The sequence below is a fragment of the Lycorma delicatula genome, chromosome 3, assembly GCF_047948215.1.
Source record: "Lycorma delicatula isolate Av1 chromosome 3, ASM4794821v1, whole genome shotgun sequence".
Lineage (NCBI taxonomy): Eukaryota > Metazoa > Arthropoda > Insecta > Hemiptera > Fulgoridae > Lycorma > Lycorma delicatula.
This window is the reverse complement of record NC_134457.1, coordinates 135,706,503-135,725,255: the sequence shown is the minus strand read 5'-3', so window position 1 is coordinate 135,725,255 and position 18,753 is coordinate 135,706,503.

Here is an 18,753-nt window from a genome sequence, read left to right as displayed (position 1 = left end):
CCAATGAAATGAGTATGATATATATGACATGCAAATGAGGTGTAGTACAGGCTCTAGCCGATCATTCCTGAAATGTATGGTTAACTGAACCCCAACTATGAAAGTAAATCGGTATCCATGTTTAGCATTCAAATCCGTAAAAAAGCATAGCGTAATTTTACTAGGATTTGAACCTCAGAAACTTCAACTTCTAAAATTATGTGTTAAACAAGTGATATGCAACGACGAGTTTTACCAGTAGAACAGCCCGGTAAGCAAATGAAAATACAAATGAAAAAAATAATGGCTAATATGGTTTGGGTTCAATTTTACACAAATTTTCTACAAAAAAGAAGCGATTCTGAATTAAAAACATAACTAACTCACTTCTTAACATGTTAAATGTAACAGTGGCAATCTTTATAAATAAAATCTTAACAATATATATTAGAAAAATGTGTGTGTGTGTGTGTGTGTGTGTGTGTGTGTGTGTGTGTGTGTTTGTGCACTAGCATTCTCGTTGCCGCTTTGCCCGGTTTTTTTTTGCTACATTTTATTCTTATCATAGTCAGAAGATGTTTAGCCGGTCAGGGCTCGCTTCGATCATCCTTTCCGTCTGGCCAGAAGGCTCTGCTCCTTGGACCCCCTATTTAATTAAATTCATGCTTGTAAGAAAATGTAAAAAATAATTTGTCTTTTTACCCCTTAAAATATTAAAATTAGAAAAATGCAAAAACGGTTTTTAGATAATTATCTGAATAATATTTGTAAGTCCATATCTCATTTAGTATACTCGGAAATGGAAAATATTTGGAATCATTTTTCGAAAATATTTTACCTTTCTTCATCCCTTTCAAGGTCAAATTTCAAAAATCTAGAAATTGCTTTTTAGATACTCACACGAAGATTACACACACCAAAAATCATGTTGATATCTACATTTGTTACAGAGAAATTAAAAAAAAATTGTAAATTTATTGTTACTCCATTTTAATCCTTTACACTCGGAATATCCAAAAATCCTTTCCGGTGGTCATCTACGAGTACACCATGAGAGGAACGCGCTCGTATATAAATTTTGATCAATTCATTTTCAGCAGTTTCCTGGGTGTTGATTATGAAAAACTCATGACATGTTATTTTATGTGTATATATATATATATATATATATATATATATATATATATAGTAAATTGTAATTAAAAAAGAAAGAAGATAGTTGCAGTTGTGTCCATAAATTATCAAAAACGTTAAAACATAAAACTATTTCTGTTTATATTCAACTAACTGTTGTACTTAACTTATTAACGTTCAAATTTCCTTTTTGAATAGATTTTACATTTTATAGTGAAACTTATATATATCTAATTCTTTATGTAATTATAAGAATAATTAATTTTCATATTTAATTAGTTTTGTTGTGTAATTAATTAAATCATTATAAACGTAAAAAAAAGAATGAAATGTGTAATAATGAGTACTAAATAAATAATATAGTGCGACTGTTAAAATTTGTTAAATTTAAATTGGTTTTAAGAATTATTATTATGTGGAAATGAAAGATGGGTAAACAAGTATGAAGGTTATGACTAATTATTTAAGTCCATAATTAAAGTTAGAAGCATTAGTTGAAAAAGTGGATTTTTATCAAATAAAACATTATCTAATAATAAATTAAAATAGAATCAATCTATATTGTGATCGTTCAATGAGAACATTAGAAAAAAAAGCAAATGCAAGAAAATAATAAAAATCAAATCAATAATTAAATTAACACAACATAGATTGTTGAATAAAATTTACTTATGTTTGAATTTATAAGTGCAAATCTTTATATATATATTTCTTGTGTGCGTGTGTATGTCATTGAACTCCTCCTAAACGGCTGGACCAATTTTTATGAATTTTTTTTGTGTTCAAGGGGATTCCAGAATGGTTTAGATTCACAATTTGGTCTACTGGAAAATGTTTTTTTTTTTTTTTTAATTTATTTATTTATGTGTTGATGTTGTTGATCTTGAGATGGTAAGGTTCACAACTGGATTCAGTAGGCAGCACTGCGATCGCGTTTAGAATTGTGCAGGCATTGAGAAATATTATATTATGTTATTATTTATTGAAATAATGTTTTGAAGTGAGATTAAAAAATATATAGGTACATTGTGCAAATTTGTAAGGTGCAGTATTGAAGTGAAAATGTTTTTTTAATTTATTTATGTGTTGTTGATCTTGGGATGGTTAAGGTTCACAATTGGATCCGGTAGACAGTGCTGCGATCGCGTTTTTGAAGTTTTTTTTTTAAATTTTGGCTTATCAGTCAATCCCGGTAGTTGGTGCTGCGATCGGATTCTAGGAATTTTTTTTTATTTTGTTGCTTTTTCACATATCAGTTACTTGCGTCGTAGCTTAGTATTGTTATTACATTAAAATTCGTATTTTTAACGGACTACTGTGATTAGAGATTGGTTTGAATTAAATCCGATAGGTAGTGCTGTTTTAAAAATTGAATTTATTTACATTCTGACTTTTATAAAGTGAAAGGTTAAATTTTATGAACTTGCGTAATGTGTTGTAAGTTTCTTAATGTTCAGTATTAACTATGATGATTTTACAGCCTATATCTCTTTGCGTTAAAACGTTATTTTCCACCGGGTACTGTGATTAGAGAGTGGTGTGAATTAAATCCGATAGGTAGAGTCTGCTAGAATTGCACGCTTATTGAGAATATTATATTATATTATTATTTACTGAAATAAAGTTTTAAAATTTAATTAAAAAATGTACATTGTGCAAATTTGTAAGGTGCAGTATTGAAGTGAATATTTTGCATGATTTTTCATGAATTTTAATGATGTATACTCGTGCATTCAATAACAATCAACTTAACCTGCAAATTTAAATTGTCGGTTCTCATTTGATTCTATGCTACTTATGAAGTATTGAACGGCTCTTTGAAAATAAAAATGTAAATTTGTAAAATAAATTATAACATTTATAAAATTAAAATATAAGTTACTTATAATAATTATAGTTATAGTAAAGTATATTTAAAAACTTGAATTTATAATGTTTTAGCTGATTAATTTTATAAAAAGTTTTCTAAAATTATTTTTAAATTATCTAAAATTTGGTAAAATAGATGTTAAAATAAAGAATAAGAAAAATTATAAAAATTTCTACTATAATTTTAACTACGTTGCTTTTTTACAGTGCTTTAATTTTTTTAATTAATTGATTAATTAAGCTGTTAGATGGTTATGAAACATCAAAATTATTAAATAAAAAAAAATATGTAGGAGGTAATTATTTATAATGATGTTAAGTGAAAATTAGCAGTAATGTGGATGAAAATGTATTAATTACACTAATTTTTAATTTTTACGACGTTTCAAGTTTTTAATTCAATTTTCATCGGACATTTCAATATTTAATGAAAATAAATATTAACCTTACTACACATAATTAATCAATAAACCCATTACAATAATACAACAATCACAAACTGATAATATCATACTAATAGTCATTTTAATGAAATTTCGAACACATTCCTGCTAATTTTAACTTAAATATAAGTTACTTATATTTATGTGTGTGCATTTATTACAGAATAATGCCGCGTCAGGACAAGGTCTGTCAGGTCCGCTAGTATTCTACAATGTTGCTTTCTTTTTTAAAAAAAATATAAATTCATATTTTAGTTTAAATTTCAATCACGTTATGCAGTCTTCTTTAAATTGTATGAAAAACCAAAAAAAAACAATACAATCGCTATCAAGGAATCAGCAGTGCTTCACACCACAAAGTTTGTACATCTGGATCTCACGGTTCAGAATAGAATACGTCTAAATATTTCCAGGAAAAAAGAAATTAAAATTTAACAGAGGAAAAAATTTCTTAAAATATAATTTTTAATGTTTCTCACTTTTTATTTTAATTTTTTTATTTAAATCGCCTTAAGTCAACGAGCTTTGCCTTACCACAGGACTGATTTTTTCTGTATAATGGTTTTTTAGCATATTATAGTTAGTGGTATGAACCTTTCTAAAAATAACTGACATTAACGTGCTTGTAAATTTTATTGAACGTTTGAGAAAACCGGTAAATAAGAATAATGTGTTTCTAAACACTTTTTCGTGTTTCTAAACAAAATCTGATAACTGATTTAAGTGTCAAAAATCAATAGCATCGTCATTCAACTGGTCTTTGACGCAGCAATTTTAAGTCCAACTAAAAGTAGTTACTTTTAATTTGATTCGAATTCCCTAGTAACTAATTATAATACACTTTTAAATTTAATTAAAGGTAGTAATAAGAGTTAGTTAACATCTCGAATGCACAAAACGTTTATTACATACGAGCATACAAGTCTCACTTATCTCGTGTAGCGGTTTAATTAGTTGTAATTATAAATCGTACTTCTCGTAAACGAAATAAAAAAAGATTGTTGTCCTGATTATAACACCACTAATCTATTTCAGCTCAATCCTGAAACTGTTAATTTCTTTTAATTACTTCAGTTTACCATTCATAAAACTAAATTAGTATGAAAGATAAAAATAACGGTAATAATATTTCTATTTCTACATACAAGCTTAATATTTTAATTGTTTTAATTTTTGAGTTACGGTTGCGTGTAGCTAAGTAATGGGTGTAATTAATTGCACGGGTTAATGAGGAAAAATACACTAGTACTACATTAGGTAATAAAGGTACAAGCATCGAACTTATGAAGATTATACATTATTTTTTACAGGATGTGTATGTTTTTTTATTTACATTTTTTTTTATTTATTGTAAAACCGAAATTACTTCTTTTTTTACATGATTATACCTTATATTTAACCAACATTTTTGTTTTTATTACTCGACTACATACGTAGGAGGAGTGATAACGTGTTTTAACTGTTACGTATGTTTATTTTTTCCCTTCTGTAGCTTTACAGATTCAACCATTACTACCTTATTCGTAGTAACTGATCTTTGTTCTGGAAGTAACATAGGCTATCTGAAACTGCCTTAAACAAAAAGAGTGGCGATACATTGGGGGAGGACACAATATTAAAAACATTACGTTATTTTCAAATTTTAACGATGATATTCCATAAACGATAAAAAGGATTTTTCTCATGATTTTTTTGAAAAATTCATTGTTATTGAGGTAAAGGCGAAAAATTTACTCGTAAAAGAAAGCAGAAATGCATTGCAACTAGAACATGTATGATAATGTACACGTATGTACGTTATAATTCATTAACATTTAGATTTCTTTTAAATAGGACAACGTATCTAAATGAAAAAAAAAACTTATACCAGTATCGTATCTAGATGACTGCCACACTGAATGGTAAAATTATGGAAACAACAAAAAAGCGCTAAATAAAATAATTATTAAAAAACAACAAATGCGACTACTAAGTACACTGGTTTGGTCCCTGCGTAGGCTGCATGAGATAGTGACTTTAATGTCCTCCACTTTATTATCTATTTAAAGAGCAGATAGCGCACCTTCACAACTGTACATTAAGGGGCGATGGTTACACCGTGTAACCACTTTCATATTACTAAAAGACGTACTTCAGGGCAGTAACTACGCTGTGTAACCACTAACGTAGTTTTCACAGTTCACGGTAGGACAAAACTAGCTCTCCCTGGCGATTGAAAACTGAATTACCACATTCCATTTTGTTTTTATCCGTAATTTTTTGTAGAGAGTTGGTTTTGGTTATGCGTTCAACTAGTGTTTATATCGTTTTGCCAGTCACCATTACTGATCAATTCATTTTGTGATTTATTTATATATAACAACTGTTATATTTGTTTCAATAGTAAAGTAGTTTTCAATTGGACTTTAACGTATATTTATTGAACTGTGTGATTTTTTTGAATGGTTCCACTGTGTAACCACTGCCCGTGAAATAATGATTTTATATGTTTGTACAACTAGATAAACGTGTTTATGTAAAAACTTGCTTTCTGTGTACCTTTGTTTTGCCTAACAAGATGACAAGATATCTAACGGAGAAATATATTTTAAAAGACTTATTGTATGATGAAATTCCAATTTCATGGAATACTACCAATACTATTTTATGTAGTTCTTAATTTAATAATTATAGTGGTGTTGCTGAACATGTCAAAACAATGATATCTCCTGACCCATATAAATTGTTTCGTTTATTCGTAAATGAGAAAGTGGTTTCACATATTGTGTTTCAAACAAATTTATATGTAGCCCAAAAGTGCAAATCGTTCACACCCACGACCAACGAAGAAATACTTTGTTTCCTAGGCATTATTTTGTATATGTCTTATCAACAACAAAAAAATTACCGTGATTATTGGTGTATGGATGATGAGTTTCATGATAATTATATTTCAAGACTAATGTCGGTAAAACGATTTAGTTTCTTATTAACAAATCTTCATCTGAATGACAATTCAGTGATGCCTAAACGAAATGAACCAAACTTTGGTAGACTGTACAAAATACGCTCTTTTCCTGGATATACGCTCTTTCCTAATTCTTTTACTGAATGCTAAAAACCTCATAAAAATATCGCTGTAGATGAAAGTATGGTAAAATTTAAAGGGAGAAGCTGATGAAACAGTTTATGAGGGATAAACCAATTAAACGGGGATACAAGATTTGGATGTTATGTGATGAATCTGCATATAATTTAAAATTTCAGATTTATGTAGGGAAAAATAAAAATAAAATTGAAATGTGTTAGGAGAAAGGATAGTTTTGGATCTAACTGAAGGTTTACAAAACAAAAATCACATAGTATATATAGACAATTTCTTTTCCTCCATTCAGCTTTTCAAGAAATTGAAGTCTAAGAATATACTTGCTTGTGGTAAGATAAATATAAAACGAAATATAAAAGGTTTACCACCACTTACAAATGAAGGAAGCATGGAAAGAGGAGAGTTCTTATTTGCAGTTAGCAGTAGTGACCTGACGTATTACAGATGGAAAGACAGTAAAGGGGTGAATATTCTAAGCTCTGCCCATGATCCTTCACAGGTATCAGAAGTAAGAAGAAAACAAAAAGACGGTAGCAGAAACACGTACTCGTGTCCACTTGCTGTAAAGGAATACAACTCTCACATGAATTTTGTGTACAGGTTTGACAGATTGAAGAGTGACTACAAGATTGACCGTAAAAGCAAAAGATGGTACATGAGGTTATTCTTCCATTTTATAATTCATAAGGAAATGACAATGGAACAGTACACAAACAAAGACTTCAAGCGAGCTACATACAAAGCCATATTTTCTGGAAACATTGTTGTTGCAAAAAAAGTCTTCAACCGACACAAACCAAGGATCTTCATGTATGGCAAGAAAAAACCTCGAGTTGATTTAAGCATTAGACTGGAATCTAGCTGTCATCAGCCAAAATATTTAGATCTCCCTCGTCGGTGTGCACTGTGCAGCACAAAGGCGAATCCAGCTCGGTCACGGTGGAAGTGTGATGTTGCTATGTGCTTAAGAGCAGGAAAGACTTGCTTCAATGACTTTCATTCCAAAAAAAATGTAGTGCAAATTTTAATATTTTAATTTGTAATGTGCATGTGAATATTTTTATATCTAGATATAGAATACGCGATTGGGGCGGTGGTTACGCTACGTAACCACTTCAAAGTTTGTAATAAATATAGTATTTCTTTAAAATAACGAGTTTTAATTTTTTGCCATTTCATTTTGGTCAGAAGAAACAAAAACATTGGCAGATATAATTAAATAATCCAGAAAAATTATCTTGTCCCTGTAAGGGTATGTCAGGCTCATCTAAGTTGCCCCTCAAAGAGTTAAGACTAACAGACACCCGAATACAACATAAAATGTACAAGTAATATTACATTTAAAATCGCTATCTTACTATATTCTGAAAAAAATGGCTGTAAGAAAAGAAAGAAAAACCTTTTTAACTATATTCTGTTCGATTTAATGATTAATTTTAGCTAGATGTGTATAATTAGCAGTCGGGATTTTTGTTTTATATTTATTTAAATATAAATTTATTTATATTTAAATAAAGATTTTATATATAAATAAAAAATATTATATATATTTTAAATATTTATAGTTATATAAACTTATTAAACTTTTATTAAATAAATCTATTAAAACAAAGAGATTTAATTTTATAATTAATTATTAAATCCTTTTTTCTAAATAATATTTGTATTTAATACCATTAATGAAATAGATAAATTATAAATTTCCTTTTTGAATAGATTTTACATTTTATAGTTAAAATTAAATTACTACTATATCTGATTCTTTATGCAATTATAAACTTAATTCATTTTCATATTTAATTAATTTTGTTGTGTAATTAATTATATCATTACAAACATGGAAAAGGAATGAAATATGAAATAATGAGTATTAAATAATATAGTGCTTGGGTATGAATTTTTTAAATTTAAATTGGTTTTAAGAATTACATTACTGAAAAACAAAATTGCTTTATGAAATTAATTACTATTTAGAGTTTAATTATTTATTTATACTTCAGAGCTAAATATATATTAAGATAACATAAAATTAAAATATCGTACCATTTATTACTAATATATCGAAACAGATTGTTCCAATAATTCACATACTTTATTTTAATATATTTCCATTTCCTTTAAAATTACAGGCTTTATGGAAGATATATTTATATTATTTTTTTTAATTTGCTGAAACAACCTTACTTCTTGATTATTCCATCGCAATAAGAGTATTAGGTACAGCTATGGTATCTTATTACAAATAGCAAATTAATGATGCCTATTGTTGCGGTCCATGACGTTCAAAAAATTAATTTTAGTAAGGCAGGGTGTATAAAAAGAAGAGTTTTAAAGCTATTAAATACCTCTTCACTTATGAATCACAGATAAACTAAAGGAGTAATTATTAAATTTTTCCCAACAAATGTTTAATATGAATAGCTTTCGTCACGGGGCACCCATCCAATCGATTGGCGGGTTCGTCCCATACTTTAACCAGTATGTCTGGAGTTAATGGAATCGACAGATGCTTCAATCCTGTCTCTCAAATCAGATAGACCTGAGGGGAGCGGAAGCATACTCACAAGTTCCTTTACAAAACCCTAAACAAAAAGATCACATAAGATCAGATCGAGTGACCTTGGAAGGCATAACAAACAAACTCTGACATCGGATTCATGAAGACAGATCCAGCGGTTGGGCAAAACATCATTCAACTGATCCCTTACAGATTTCTATTAATGAGGAGTCGCACCATCTTGTTGCCAAATAAAATTTCTGATCTTGCATTTGAGAAATGAACCGTGTACGCAGCATATCTAAGTAGTCAACTCCTGCTACGCTTGTTTCAGCGAAACAGAAAGGTCTGTAAACATAACGTCGAGATATTGAACAGAAACATTTAATTTTGAGGACCCCCTTTCGCATTGTTAAAGTACATGGGTTTTTTTGACCCCTAGTTACGAACATTATATCCTTTTCCACTAATATGAAATATTGACTCATCACTAAATACATCACTTAATACAATCCGTCTACTGCGTACTCGGATCAAGAAATGGTTATGTGTAACATTTCGATTGCAAAATTGGCACTCAGAGCGTAGTTGGTAGGCTGCATAGTTTGTGACAGCTGTAAATGGTATGCAGGTATACGTAAGCGGTCGTCATTCGTAACTGAGTGGAATGTAAAACATTCACACTGTCATCAGCGGCATTCAGAAATATTTAGTCTAACCGTATTCTTTCCTTTGCACAGATCTCCGGTCGTAACTGATTATGCCATCGATGAAAGTAATTGCGGCTTGAAGTCTCACAAAAAACTTTCTACAGAAAGTATACTGAAATGTTACGATTCCAATCAGCAAACAACAAAACACAGAAGGCTTTCTATTCAGGAATCGCATTCTTTGCTAGTGACGCTGTCAAGCGGAAAGTTAGGGAATCAATCTACGGTCGCGCGTGAAACTAATACTGTTTTTTTTTTTTTTTTATTATTATTCTAGAATTAAATCAACACTGTACACCTCATCCAAGAGATATTATAACAAAATACCGCTCCGGTATTTTTTTTTTTTTTTGTACATGTATTAACAAGTATGAATATTTTTTGTAAGAAAAAGTAAGAGGATTAAATGTTTAATTTTCCTAAATAGATTCCATCAGTAGAATTAAATAAATATTTTTGTTAGCAATACATTTTTAAGCAAATTCTCTAAAATATCAGTTAATACTTTCTCAAGATAATAATTCATAATTCTTAATAACCATTATAAGCAAAAATATCTTCTGATATGCAAGACTAATAAAAATTAAATATTATAATTAAATACTACGTTATTAGATACGTAATAATGTAGCTATAATTGGATAGAGCAGTGATTAGGCTCTTATCTTTTCGAGTGGTTGAATTGTAGGAAGAAGACGTATCAAGGACTATCCGTGCCAATTAAATTTCAAATGTTATTAACGTCTGGTTTCTGACCACTGTTTGATGTTGGTTCTAATTATTATCAACAACATAACATATCTGGCTACTCACTACCTCAACAAGATCAAGGGACGAATTTTCCTACGAATTCCGACTTAATAAAGCTGGATCACATACTTTGAATACGTAAGGATTAATTTAATGTTGAAAAATTTTTGAAATTCCATTATAAATTTCTTTCTTTTAAGATATCTGCTTATAAATTAATTTGTTCCATACAACTACTGTAGAAAAATAAAAATATTTTCTGAATTATATATACAGATATGAGTCAAATTTTATTTCTAGTTTTAAAATGCGTAACGTTTTAATAAAAAAATGATTCTTACTTTTTTCTATTATATTCGTTGATAACATTGAGAAAGTATATTTTTAATCGAAAATAATTCTCCCTGGTTTATATTCAAATAAAAATTTTTCATTAAACATTTTTACAATATATTCATAAAGCATATCTATTTTTTTCAACCATCATTGCATTTTTTACGGAAAAATATATTTAATAAATTCACACCATACACATACCTATGATGAATGATGTTTTGCGTATGTGCCTATAGGTTTCTTTCGAGAATGATATTTAATTAAAGGTATTATATATCTTAAATGAACTACCCAACATTTTAAATTTGCGTAACGTTCTTATATTGATTGACGAACGATGGTGATACCTGGATAGTGAATATCTTTAAGCTTCTCCTACATTCTGTTAAAAAGAAAACGAAGTAAATTATAGGAAAACAAAAAATCCCCTGATGTTTAGAAGAGTACTTGGTACAGGTGTGTTAGATTAAAAACAGAAGAAATCAGAACTTTTGTACGATCCATCATGCCCTATCCTATACTTAGAGTAGTATATATAATGTAAGATGAATATAGCAATGTAGGAATTATTTAACAAATAATAAAATCTAACCTGCAAATACTTGATGCGCAAGTTAGACAAGATTGAAGTTATTAAAAAAAAAATCTATTGGTGCTGTGACATAAACTTCCCTGTATTTGATATTAAACTTTAGCTTTATATTTTTGTATATATTGATGCTTAAATTATTATATATATATTTTTTTAATATAATTTATGAATTAATATTGCAATTTTTTTGTACCGCAAAAGTCAAAAGTTTACGTGAATTCCAAAAGAAATTATTTTAAACGTAATTTTCTAATTACGTATTAGAACTAATACGATGGATACTATCCTGATGATAAAGGTTTTGTGGAATTTATTACGGACGTTTATGGACCTTCAGTACTTTTAATAAAGTGAAACATTATTTAAAATTTATAATATATTGCTTTAAGAATCACTAACAGTTGTAATACTTCATTTCTAATAAATAAATATAATGAAACTAAAACCATGTATCCTGTTTTTCATGATTAAAATTACTGGGTTTTCATGTTTTAAAGTAAAATTTAAGTAAAATACATTGAATTTTTTTTTATTAAGAATAGAATAGATGAACCGTTCGTTGTATTTTTTACCGCCTTAATTAAATATTAAATAATTTATATTATATATTATTAGGTTTTAGAAGAATTCACGAATTGATATTTTCAATGGAAATCGTAAGGGAAAAAATCAAGCAATTTACATTTTTGGGCCTTCATCCATTAAAAAGTATAACAAATTGCGTATAAATCAGTATTAGTGATCTAAAATTAACACAAAAAAAATTGTGAAAAAAAATTTTTTTTTAATATATTAAATAAAATAATAAAACTTTTACAAATATCTTCAATATAATATAAACTACAAAAATGTTCAGGGGCCTAAACGTTTGTTTAATTTAAAAGTATCTCCCATGTTAAAAATATCTCATTTCACAATTAAATAAAAATGAATGTTTAGGATTTAAAAAAAATTTATTTTACGATTGTCGTAGATAATTATTAATTCAGTATGTATTACAACACTTCATATTTTTCCAGATTTCCACTGCTTTTGCGTAAAAAAAAATCAAAACATAACATTTCTACGATTTTTTTGTATGTTGGTATGAGTTGATGGCATGTTTATTTCAAAATTCTTTGTTTTTTTATTTTTAAAAAATCAGGTTAATGCCCAAATATAATAATTTATTTTTGGAGAAAAACTGAGTGTATAGTATGTAAAAAAATCTAAGGTTGATCGGGATTTGAACCTACATATTACTATTTCAAATATCAATTAATTTAATTAATACTTGAGAGAGATATGTTCTCCTATACCGTACAACTACGAACACGTAAAATAATGTAATGTAGGGTTTAGCGTTACGATAATATTTCATATTTTCTTGACGATTAAGCAAGAACATAAAGTTCAAGCTCTCTGTATTTACCTGTTTGCATGTCGGCATAAAACTACAATATGCGCCATGTAATTTGGTGGCTGAGTTTAGCATGTTACAGTATCGTCAAAAACACTTGTATAAAATCAGTAATTATATCTAAATAGCACTAATATTTTTCATCAGAAATGGATAAATTATTAAACGCGTGTCTTAGTTGATTTAATATAATTATTTTCTTTAGTAGCAATAAAAAAAAATACTCCAGGTTTTGTGAAGAAGAATAGAAACATAATTCCAACATGATAATACGGAAAAATAAAAACATGAAAATTTACGCATGATGTAACAAACACATTATGAAGGTTATAAGAAATAATTTTTTTTAATAAAAAAATTATAAAACAATAAAAAGAATTTTGAGTTTTTTAAATAGAAAAATCGTCCTATGTCACCAAATTGTCTAAAATTTCATGTCCTTAAAATTATAAAAAAACCATAAATTCAACTTTAATCATTTTAAAATTAAAATACATAAAGCAAATATATCTTTTTTTAAGAAAAAAATTATTGTTTTGAAATACAGTGTGAAATTAAAGTATGTAAATGACTTCATATTCTGAAACTGAGGATTACTTGGAGGTAGAAACAAATCGGATTTACATAGTAACAAAATTAACTTTTTACTTACTTTTGAAATTTTACTTATCTTTTAAATTTTTGTCTACCATCTTGAATCCTCCATACTGAATCAAACGTTTTTTTTTTAAACAGGAAGGTGGACATGTGATACATGATTTTAGTGAAAGATTTTAAGAAAAAAACGATAATGAATACGTTTCTCGATAAATGCATTCGTTTTCGACTTATAAGCAATCAAATTTTCAAAAACGGGAAAATCCCGGCAGTAATAAAATGAGGTAAAACACCCCATAGGTTTTTTTTTAATTACTCGCAAAATTACATCCAATAACAAACGTTAAACAGCTAATGTTGGAATAAATTGCCCAAACACTAATAATAACAGCCTTCACATACCTCTTGTAAAGGCCGAACTTTATCATCGTACCATAAATCATCAACAGAGTTTTTTTGGTTCCAATTAAAGGATGCTTTATTGAATAAACGAAGATAACAATAATAAAATTTGATATAGAGAATAAACATTTTAACCACTACAACTTAATTCTGCGATAAGTAATTAATTTAGAGAAAATCAAATATTGTACTTTTACGTTGAAGCTAAAATGAGAAGTTAACTTGCATTGTTGTAACTTAATACAAATTGCGTTGTAAATTAGTAGCTGATTTAATATTCTAAATTTGTAACAGATTTTTCAAATTTACAGATCTTTTTCAATATTTATTGTAATTGTATTAAGTATATTTATTGTAAAAGCGAAAACTAATTTTAAAATGAAATATTATGGTAATTAAAGCAAACAATATCACTTGATTTTACCATTTAACTTGTAGTAGTATTGCAAACTATTACTTATTGTATTATTATAATTTTTTTTTAATTTTTAAGGATGCATTATTATTATCATCAGATTTTTTCAGTCAGAGTAAGATTGACTGGAAGGACCACATTTCGGCAATTACGTTGCAGGAAATGTGGTTTTGTTATCAGTATTGTCCGCTTATCACCCGCCTCACTATATTTGTTGCCTCCAGTATCTAAAACCTTCTGAAACAATTTTATTATCCGATGATGTCTACCTAATCACTCCAGGTATTTTGTGAGACTGTTTGGAATTTCCTCCGCTGCTCCAATATTATCGGAACTATAACATTGTGTGCGGAACACATAATATTGATATCTGCCAATAGCGTGTATTTTTCTGATATTTCTATCTCTCTTTGCTAAGATTCACTGACAAGACAGCAATATCGACAAAAAAACAACTTTTTTAGACTTATCCATATGTATAACATCTCGTTTATTGTGTACTATTATTCTACCTGTCACTACGGTACGGTTCCAGTAGATCTTGAATTTATCTGTTTTGATAATAAATTTCGGCTTGTAAATATAAAGCTAACATGTATGTGTCATTTAGATTGAGATTACGAATTTTACTGGTGCACTGTTCCCGCAGTATAATCGTGCCTCTATCTGAACTCCTTTGATGCCAGTAATTAATATACTCTATGTATACTCTATGTATTCTGAATACTGTTCACACATACGATATTTTTCCGTGTTAATATACGGTTCTTTTAAAATAAACTTCTTATAAGTTCTGAAAGATACCACCTGATCTTGAATTATGAGCATACTTCCTTCCGTTTCCGGGAATATTTCATTACACAGCCACCAGTGTGAGACCGGTTCATCAATATCAGCATTTTTCAGGACAGCTTCCATACAGTTCCACACCTTCCATGCAGTTCATTAATTTTCAAATTGGAAATTATCACATTAATGGTGACAACCCTGCTTTCTATGTCAAAACCAATATTCTTTAAATTCAGAGGTTTAAATGCACTATACCTTTCAGTACAGCATCATGCAGAATGCTATCTTTGCCCTTCTCAATAAACTCTCAATTTTCTCGCCTGTAACCAGTATAAAGTCTTGACATCCAGGATACCACGTCCACCAATTCTTCGCAGCAGATATAATCTCTCAATGGAGCTCCTAGGATGATGCATTATATGCCTCGAACACAATATCCTAACCATGAGATTCAGTCCATCCAACTCAGTTTCCGTAAAACAATCTGTCAACAATCTACTAAATACTAACATAGGAAGTATAACTCTTTTCTATTTAGAAGGATTAAATACTAGTACAGTATTTATAGTAAGACGCAATATTAGTATAGCATTAAATAGTAATAGAATACATTACAACATTTTAAATAAATTAAATTCGGGTTTAACCTGGTACACTAGGTATTCTATTACATAAAAAAGAATTAAATTAAAGTGTTGTTAAGAAAAGAAGAAAGTGTGATAATATAATAAAATAAAATAAAAAATGAAAATATAGCTTCATATTTAAAAATACATATAACAGGAATAATCAAATCAATACTCCGTTTCTGCATTTTGTATTTTTCTTATCTTTATATGATTGCGTGATTGGTCTTTTTAAGATATTATTTTATAAAAACTGTTTTTTTTTTTAATCATACGTAATACAAGTAAAAATATATTTCACGGCTATTGTAATAAAATGGAAAAAGAAAGAAAAAAAAGCGCTCAAAAATAGTAAAAAAATATACCCAAAACATAAATGGCTTCTTCGAGTCATATACTACTATCAACATCAAACAAACCAAAATTAGATTTCACACAATGACCTAATATACGCTCGTTATATAACCTTGGTAAGGCAAAATTTGATCTCAAGAAGAATAAAGATAGCCCGAAAGCTACCTCTTTCATGAAAAACGTTTAAGATAACAGATAGATAACCATTTAAAGTTCTTGCGATAAAAACCTTTCGCAAAAGTATTTTTAATAAATTAAAATTTAAAAGGTCCACCTATGTATCCAACAATGTCTCTGAATCATAGTTAATGAAGTAAGGGAACAATCTAATTTCTGTTTCTGAAAGGTGGTTAGCGAAAAAAATTAGTTATCGTTTGTTACAGACAATAAAAGTAAATAAATCAGTAGTTGAAATTTTTTTTAACTTCAATTATATAGTCTTTACTATTAAAATAAAAAACTATATTAAAATTAAGACTAATTTCATACTATAAAAGAATATATTGAAATTTATTTTGGATAACATAACATGGGGGTTCATTATTAAATATTTTTGATAATTATTACGTCAAATAATATAGTTTTATTTTATATTTTTGATTTAACACTCATAAATTGTGTAATGGGGTGAAAAAATTCATTAAAACATAGATATTAAAATACCATAATTTTCATAAGAAAAATAATATAAAACAAAAAAAAAAACATAAAAATAATATAGAATATAAAATACGGTATGTATTGGTTGTTCATAAAATAACTAGTTTTTAAAAAGTGTAGAATGTTCGCTTGGAAAATATTTAACTCGGTTGATAAAAATTAAATTGGATGAAAAGTTGATGAAAATAGTTTAGGCAATCGATATCTGGAAAAAACTAAATTTGAGTTCAGGAAAACTTACTTTGTCAAACAATTTACTGTCCGAAAAGTAGTTTTTAAAATTACGTAAAATTTAGATGCGGCAGTACAACTGAAAGAAGATAAATTATCCTTCCAAACAACCCACCGGTTGTTTAGAGCTTTATTGAATTTCATAAAGTATCAAAATATTAAAAATTATTTAAATATTTACTTAGAAATACCCTATCTTAGACTGTAGTAATTAGGTTTAACATAGAATTGAAAACAATATCAGATCATTAAAGCATGTATTCCATGGGGTTAAACATAATCTAACTATCAGATAAATGAAATAGGAATTAATTATTTTTTTATTGTGTATTTTTAACGATAATATACATAAAGAAATTAATTATTTTTAGAAATTAAAAAGAAATTTATTTGCTTTCTTTCTTGTGAGAAAATTTGAATAACTAATGGATTGTTTTACTTAAAACAGAAAGAAAATCCTTTTAAGTAAAAATTCGATTGTGTTATTTGTTTTATATAATGGACTAGTCATTAAGGAAATACAAACTTAATTAAACTCTAAGAAAAAGGATTATATCACTATTGTCTTCACTGTCCTACACTAGTTTTAAGCAGTACAGAAATATATTTAAAAAAATATCATTATTACTGTTAAATTAAATTTATCTCTTCTGATTTCTGTATAAGAATTATAAAATTGGTTTCGTAACATCTATCTACTTTCTTTAATAGCTAATATTTCATCATATTGATCTAATTTTATTCTAAATTTCAGTTCTAACAGTCAAATCACAATTTAAGTTACTACGTATTTTCAAGAACACAAAATTAGAACATAAGGAATTATTAATAATTAAATAATTTTATTAGTATTAACTAATATTTATTATTAACAAATAATCAATTTATTATTATTTCAAATGTTAAAGTTATTTGTTGAATTTTTTATTTTAAATTTGCTTTTGCCTGAAATAAAATCAATATTATAAATATATATAAAAATTATTTTTAAAAAAACCACAAAAATAAATAATCCTATTTAATTATTTAAATTTGGTTTTTTTTTTTAAATTCGGAACTAAGCGTAGTTGATTTCTTCATTTTTTTGCGGGGACTGCCAAAAATTCTACAAATAAATTTGAATTTAATAATATTATGCGAGTATTTTTAATTCTTTATTACTTTTTTTCGGTTAGCTCGTTTGTATTTATTACGTACTTATCTATTCAATTAAAAAAAAAATGATTGCAGAAACACATAAGTAACCTGCTACCGAGCATGAGTTAAGGCAGTTCGGAATGCAAGAAATTATATTTTTAAAAGCTAATTTTTTCCAGTTAACTTTCATAAAATTTTAGGGGATAATACTTTAAATATTGGAATTATTTTGGGCTACTACATAATAAATCTCTACTGAGAAGTCTAGAACTCAGAAATCTAGTACTGAGTAATTATGACATTAAATCAAATCAATATTCACACAAACTTTTATTTAAATGATCTTCCATTTACTTAAGTCTTCTGTAAGAAGCTTATTACAAGAACTCTACAAAATACGCGAAAAAATTATCGAAATAACGTATATTTGATCGTGAGTAAGGAAATCTTGAACAAACAAAAAACAAGAACAAGAACTACTAAAAAAGAAAGAAATCGAGAACAAAAAGCGAGTTAAATTATTCAATCGTATGTAATATATTATATACGATTTTTACATTACCTTTTTCCATGTCATATATTACATGGAAAAAGGTCTACGTATCATTTGATTTTTAAATAAATTATTTCACAAAACAAAGTCTTGGAAAAGATAAAAGAATTGTGAAAATAAATCATGCTGTACGCAAATTTTAGTTCTAAACAGAAAAATGAAGACTTATCTTGAAAATGTGATAAAAGATAACAA